We start from the raw sequence: 8,230 nt of genomic DNA on the forward strand, positions 1-8,230 counted from the left end.
TAGACAGGAAAATACCCTAGGTAGCAATAGAAGGGTGCCAGAAATATTAAATAATTACTTCAATTTGGCATTTACCATGGAGCTAAAACAGGTAGATATGACATTGAATAATGAATATATCAACGAGGTAATTGCTTTTAAAATAAAATGAGGATGTATCAGCTAAACAAACTGAGGCTAAAGCTGCTGATCCAGAAGGATTGCTTTCATGTTGAATCTAGAGAAGAATAGCAAAGGCATTAAAATTTGTTAGAAAAAGGTGCAGAACTAGAGGATTGGTGGATTCCTAACGTACTTCCTATATTAAGAATGTAGAAAGACTATCAGTAGTAATAATAATAATGGAATTCTTACTGAAAAATTCAAAAACATCTAGCAATAAAAAATTGAAAATGAATAATCATTACAGATTTCAAAAGGGGAAATCTTGCTTGACCAACCTTGTTCAATGTCTTGAGGTGATAATGGAATAGACACCTGAGTGTAGTGAATTTAACTGGGGATTTTCAAAATTCCTTTGATATGATGTTCCATTTTACATTAATGAATAGAGGTCAGAGAATGTGGAATCAGGACACAAGTAGAAGTGTGGATTACTGGTTGGCTTTAAGACAGAAAACAGAAGGTGGGGGATAGATATTCAGAATGGCAGAAGGTGGGAAGTGGTTTTCCACAAGGATCAGTTCTGGGACCACTATTGTTTACAATTTGTGGTTAGGTTAAATCTAAAGTACAATTTCCAAATCTGAGGTGACATCAAATTGGAGGGGATAGTCAATATTGAGGAGCACTGCAATAAATTACAGGAGGATATTAATAAACTTGCAGAATAAGCTAATAACTTGCAAATTAAATACAACACAAAAGGTGAGGTAATACATTTTGGTAGGAATCAGGAAGTCACTTATTACTTGGATAGGGTAATCTCAGTGGGGTGGAAGGATAAAGTGATCTTGAAGTACAAATACAACAATCACTAAAAGTTGTACCACAGCTTAGCGAGACCATAAAAAAGCAAACCAAGCATTAAGCTTGATTTGTAAAGGTATAACATTTAAAAGTAAGTTAAGCTAAATCGTATCAAATCTTGGATAGACAGCACTTGGAGCACTATGTACAGTTCTGGTGACCATATTTCAAAATAAATAAGATGTGTCCAAGAGGGTGTGAAGAAGATTTACAAGGATGATACTCGAAATGCATGGGTATATACATCAGGAAAGGAAAGGATTGACAGGGTGGGTCTCGTTTGGGGAAAAAAAGAGCAATTCAAAATTGATCTAATAGAAGTTAAAATTAACAAAGGTTTTGAAACTGGATATGGAGAGAATGTTTTCTCTAATGGAGGAGGGCATAACTAGAGACTATTAATATGAAATCCAATCAAGAATTCAAAAGAAACTTACTGACCACAAAGTTATGACAATATGGAACTCCCTCCCATGAATTGGTTGAAGCAAATAGCATAGATGCATTTGAAGGGAAACTCGCCAACTATATGAGAGAAAGGATAATGATGATACGTTTAGATGAGGAAAGATGGGAGGAGGTTTAGGTGGAACAAACACTAGCATGAATTGATTGGGCTGAATGGCTCGTTTCTGTACTGTATATCCTACGTAATCCTACTTACTAAAAAAATGCTTCCAGCACACAAAGAGGCCATTCAATCCACTGCGTAGGCTAGCAAAAGAAATTCAGCTAGTTCCATTCCCCTGCCCATTCTTTGTTCTGCAAATTCTCTCTCCTCAGGTGCTTATCCAATTTCCTTCTGAAGCTACAACTGAATCTACCCCCACTACGCATAGGCAGTGCATTGCAGATCCTAACCACTCATTGTGTAAAAAGGTTTTCCTTATGTTGCAGTTGGCTCTTTTACTAATCAGGTTAAATAGCATTCTTTGCTTCTGGACCCTGTTACCAATGAAAACAGCTTGTCTGCATCTAATCTGTTTAGATAGCTCATGATTTTGAGGATTAAATTATCTCTTAAATTTCACTTTTCTAAAGGAAACAACCACTATTTCTTCAATCTATCCATGTAACTGTAATCACTAATCCCTGGAGCCAAATCTCAAATCCTTACCACACCCTCTCTAAAGCGTTCACATCCTTCCTAAAGTTCTCTCGATTCCTACAATACATATCCAAGACTGTAATATTGTCCTAGAACATTATTGAAACGCTTTCTCTTTGTTCTCTTCCCTTTCTTTCCTGAAAACCCTATAAACAGAATACTTAGTATTCCCCAGATGACTTTTTTGATTCAGGTCTCTGTAATTACGTCATATTCCCATGTGACTATATCTGCCTGCAGCTCAATCTTATTTGTCATGCTTTAGTGTTTACATACCTGCACTATAAACCTAATTCAGGCCTTTTGCATTCCTTTACTCTTAACAACATCTGATGCTTCACTATTTTTTACTCTATATCAGTGTGTCCCAAACCTGTGTGCATTTTGTTACGTCTAATGATGCATGCTGGGTCCCACTCCCCTTCCAAGTTCATTTAAATTCACCCCAACAGCACTAATGAATCAACTTGCAAGGTTATTGGTCCTGTCCTGTCTATATAGGTCCCCATGTGATCCAGAACTGCTCCCAAAGTCCTGGGAATTGAAAGCCTTCATTCCTGCAGCCTCTTTTCAGCCACGCATTGGTCTGCTTTATCCTCCTGTTTCTATATTGAGTACTATGGGGGGCTGCAAGTAATCTGAACATAGAACATAATAGCGCAGAATAGGCCCTTTGGCCCTTGATGTTGCATCGACCTGTGAAACCAATCTAAAGCCCATCTAACCTACATTATTCCAATATCATCCATATGTTTATCCAATGACCATTTAAATACCCTTAATGTTGGCGAGTCCACTACTGTTGCAGGCAGGGCATTCTACGCCCTTACTACTGAGTAAAGAACCTACCTTTGACAACTGTCCTATATCTATCACCTCTCAATTTAAAGCTATGTCCCCTCATGCTAGCCAGCTCCATCTGAGGAAAAAGGCTCACTGTCCGCCCTATCTAATCCTCTGATTATCTTGTATTAGATCATCATCTATTAAGTCAGCTCTTAACCTTCTAACAAAAACAGCCTCAAGTCCCTCAGCCTTTTCTCATAAGACCATCCCACCATACCAGGCAACATCCTGTTAAGTCTCCTCTGCACCCTTTCCAATGCCTCCACATCCTTCCTATAATGTGGCGACCACAACTATATGCAATACTCCAAGTGTGGCCGCACCAGAGTTTTGTACAGCTGCAACATGACCTCATGGCTCCGAAACTCAATCCCTCTACCAATAGAAGCTAACACACTGTACACCTTCTTAACAATCCTATCAACCTGGGTACCAATGTGTCCTTCTATACACATGGACACAGATCTTTCTGCTCATCCACTACCAAGTATCTTACCATTAGTCCAGTACTCTCTATTCCTGTTAGTCCTTCCGAAGTGAATCACTTTACACTTTTCCACATTAAACTCTATTTGCCACCTCTTAGCCCAGCTCTGCAGCTTATCTATGTCCCTCTAACTTGCAACATCCTTCTGCACTGCCACAACACCACCGACTTTAGTATCATCTTCAAATTGACTAATCCAGGTCATTTATAAAAATGACAAACAACAGTGGCCAGGTGGGCTGGATTTGAGGCACAGTCCAGTTGGAAAGGACCAAATGCACAGGCCAGTCGGACCCACCCTGAGACGCAGGCTGGTCAGACTGGACCCAAAGCGTGGAATGTTCAGGCTGGACTTAAGGCTCATGGTTGGAGACCTGAGGCGCAGACTGGTCAAACCAGATTTATGGTGCGGGTTGGTTGGACCATAGTGGAAGCGCAGACCTGTCAGACCGGAGCCAAGGCTCAGGCTGATCCGATCGGTGTGAAGGTGCGCACTGGTCCAGCCAGATTGCTACCTTTGCAACACTGCTTGCTAATCTTCTTCCCCAATTCTAAAATCTGTCTGTAAAACTTCATCTCTTTTTTTAATCCATGTCATTGGAACTAATATGTACCACAATCTCTAGCTGTTTGCTCTACCCTGCTGGGTGTTCGGCAATCATACAATGGCATTCATGACCCTGATACCACGGAGGCAACATCCAGCTGCAGAAATACCCACCCACTCCCTTAACAATAGAATCTCCTACCATTACTTTTTCCCAAACTTCTTCCGGCCACCCTGTGCCACTCATGCTGTTGTGGACTTGGCTTGAATTGCATTGCGCAGAGGAACTATCACCCTCACCAGTTTTCAAAATTGGTTGGAAAGTGAGATGCATTGAAGGGACTGCTGCATTATCTGCCAAGTCCTCTGCGGCAGTCTGGTAGTCACCCATTCCCTCTCCCTACTCACTCTTAAGCTGTGAGATGATCACCTCCTGAAGGTAGTGATCCAAGTAGCTCTCAGATGCACTCTAGTGGCAACAGATGCCACTGACATTCCAAAAACCAGAAATACAGCTCCACCAGCTGGTGACATTTCCTGTGTAAGCAGTGCCCTGGGGTTCCGCATAGAAGAGGATGTGCGTTCGATAGAACTGAGGTGCCCTGATGTACCACAATTTACCAGACCATTAACTAAATTTAAAGATAAACTTAAGGCTTAGATACACAATCAACTTGTGCTCAAGTCACTTTATAGGTAGGTTAACTTAAACATATGTAATTGTTACATGTCTCAGATATTAATTTTAAAAAATAGGCCTTTACTGTAACTTAATCCTCATTGTCTACTCCAATTAGTTAAACACTGGTCATAATAAGTTAATAGATGTTTGGCAGCACATAATTTGAATATTGCTGTAAAAGAAAAGAGAGAATTGTTAAAGATTTTCATCTTGCATTCATCAGGACAGCATTGCAAGAATACCAAATCGCAAAGTGGACAACAATTTATGCTTACAAAGAGAGGGTGCTGATTGATAGAGCTGGTATTATGGAGTATGCACAAGGGAACACTTAACCACCAAGCACTTGTCAACAGAGGCTTAGAGGCAACACGAAATTACAAAAGGTGTTGATAAGAGTAGAGAAAAATATTTTCTCTAGCTTAATAACTAGAGGTCATAACTTCAAATTTATTGGCAAATTATCTCTGGGAAGATAAGATTTAATCAAATTTAAATTGCTGAAATCTGGAATGCTCTGCCTATAATGGTGATGAAGGTTAACTTGGACAGGTTCTTGACAAGACGAGTTTAGTAGTATAGACAAAGCAGGAGCATGGGGCCAAGCACAACTGCCATTTTAAAAAGCCAGCATAGCCTTGACACGTTGAATGCTCTTGCTATAAGTTTCTATGGTTTTGATTATGGAGACCAGTGGCCATAAATAAAAGTGGTAAAAAAAAATTTAAGGCAATTGTAACAAAAGTTTTACAGTATAAAAGACTGAAGTGATTTCCTTTCATACTGCATGCTGATGCCTGAAAGAATGGAATACCCCTTTCCACTCAATACTTCAGTCATCATCAACTGGCTTTTCAGTAAAACCAGAAAAGAACAAAATTATATTCATATAGCACCTTTAAACATAATAAAAACATCCAACATCACTTCACAGGGTGCAAGACAATATTTCAAATGGAGCCACAAAGGTTTTAGGTTAGGCGATTAAATGCTTGGTAAATTAGGTAGGTTTGAAGTGGCATCTTAGGGGAGGAAGATATGTGGACTTTAAAGGCTGGAATTGCAGAGCTTCTGCCTTCATAGCTAAATACATGCCCGTTAGCTCTATTCCTCGCTCCACAGTTACAGTCAGACCTGCTGAGATTTTCCAGCATTTTCTGTTTTTGTTGCATGTCCATTAATCATGGAGTAATCATAATTGTGGATGCTCAAAAAAATTACATAAGCACATATATTACAGTTGGGATGGGGGGGGGGAGCGGGGGGGGGGGGGGGGGGGGGGAATCATTAGCATCACCTGTCCCTACCTTTATAGTCTCCTCTCATGTAGAAAAGGATTTGAAAACAAGGATGTTTGTACAAAAACTGTGGTCCTAAGAGCTCATCGTCAATATGGTCATTTACTTTTAGGTTTCCTTTCAGAGGTAAAATGCTTCAAAAGTTGTAAATAAACAATAACTACAGCCAATAAATGAAAGTAATGGTATTGTAAAAATACCTACAACTTACTTAAAAAAATGCATCTTTAAAACCTAACTGCACACACAAGGTAAATGCTGAATTGGAGTTACTTGCAAATCAACGCCAAAAAAAAACTATTATAATTTTATATCCAGAAGTAGGAATTTTGAGAAAATGTATAGGGAATGCATGCATCCTAATCAAAAATTAAAAAGAGTATAAAAAGTGTTTAGTCCTTTGAAATTGCTTTAAGAAACCAACTGTAATTTTCACAAACCAATCAATCCATTTGAGACAGATAAAAGTTCCAAAACATAAAAAGCATCTCAAGTTTATTTATTAGTGTTAAAAGTAGGTTTACATTAACACTGCAATTAAGTTACTGTGAAAATCCCCTAGTCACCACACTCCAGTGCCTGTTCAGGTATACGGAGGGAGAATTTAGCATGGCCAATGCACCTAACCAGCATGTCTTTCAGGCTAATGCTCAAAATCACAGTTTTGAATAAACTTCAAGAGTTCAATTTAACATTAAAATTTGCTGTACTATTCAGCATGGGATCAGTTGAATTGCAGATAACATCATTGTTACCCCAGCACCATGTGCATGAGATGGATGTTAACAAATCAGCAGACCATTGATGTCAATTATAAAAAACATATTGCAAAACAGGTTGCCCATTGCTACTGCCAAGGATGTATTTTACTCAAGTATTTCATAAGAGCATTCAAACACCACAGATAATCAAAGAAAAATCTTACTGGATTTGATACATTAGCTCCGTTTTGCTCTCCACTGATGCTGCCAGAGCTGACCGAGTTTTTCCAGCACTTACTGTTTAAAAAAACTGCAGAAGCTGCAAATCTTAAATGATAATCAGGGGCACTGACTTGAGAAAGAGAGCAAATAACAACAATCGCAGGAAGCTCACAATTGATTCAGAAGTCTAGAAATTTAATCCAGATTTAGTTGTCAACAGATAAGTGCCAAGTTCTATCATCAAACCTACGCTAAGTGAGGTTAAGTGAGTTTGTCAGATTAAAGCCCATTGACATGCATTTGCACTGTAACAGTGAGATACTTTGGGATGCCCCAAGAATTTTAAAGTTGTGTAAATACAACACACAAGGGGGAAAACACACATAGATTTATAACAATCTTCAGCCTAAGCAGCATTATTCATGGTTAATTCTTTAGCTTTATATGGTTTTTTTCAACTTGAAACTCCAAAAAAATGTTTTAGCCAAATCATTGAATATCTGACTGAACAACAATGTATTTTGGTGCTTGAAAGATTATAAAAGTCCATGCTTTTTGGTCATACAAATATATTCTGCAGGAATTGAAGTCTTGGCCAACAGTGACTATTACGAATGGCAGTGGTGCATTGATACTGTCACTGGACTAGTGATCTAGAGGCCCTGACTAATGGCACTGGAACCATGGGTTCAAATGGTGGATTTTAAGTTCAGTGAATAAATCTGGAAAATAGTCTCAGTAGTGATAACCATGAAACCAGTGTCATAAAAATTTCCTTTAGGGAAAGAAATCTGCTGTTCTCAGCTGGTCTTACCTATGTGACTCCAGACTCCCAGCAATGTGAATGACTCTCATTAGCCCTCTGAAATATATACTCAGTTGTATACAAATTCTACAGAGAAGTTGATAACAGTCCCTCTGGTTTGGGTTTATCTGACATTGATCTCTGCACTGGAAACAAGGAAGGCATACCCAACTCTGTTAACCCTGCAATGTCCTTACTAATATCTGGGAGCTTGCTATCCTATAGACCAGTCAGCCTGATATAATAGTACTCATGAAACTGTAATTAACAAAATGTCCCAGACATTACTATCACTAATGTCCCTGGGTATGTCCTGTCCCAGTGGCAGAGGAGACTCACAAGAGGGTGGCAGTGGCATAGTGGTATACAGTTCGGATGGAGTTGCCCTGGGAATTATCAATGTTGACACTGCACACAAAGTCTCACGGCATTAATTCAAACGTGGGCAAGGAATCTTGTGCTGATTACCACCTGCCACTCCCCACACTCCCTCAAGCTGATGAATCAGTACTTCTCCCTGTTGAACACTATGTAGAGGAAGCACTGAGGGTGGCAAAGGTACAAA

The sequence above is a fragment of the Carcharhinus amblyrhynchos genome, chromosome 1 (assembly GCF_965287045.1).
Source record: "Carcharhinus amblyrhynchos chromosome 1, sCarAmb.v2.hapA, whole genome shotgun sequence".
Classification (NCBI taxonomy): Eukaryota; Metazoa; Chordata; class Chondrichthyes; order Carcharhiniformes; family Carcharhinidae; genus Carcharhinus; species Carcharhinus amblyrhynchos.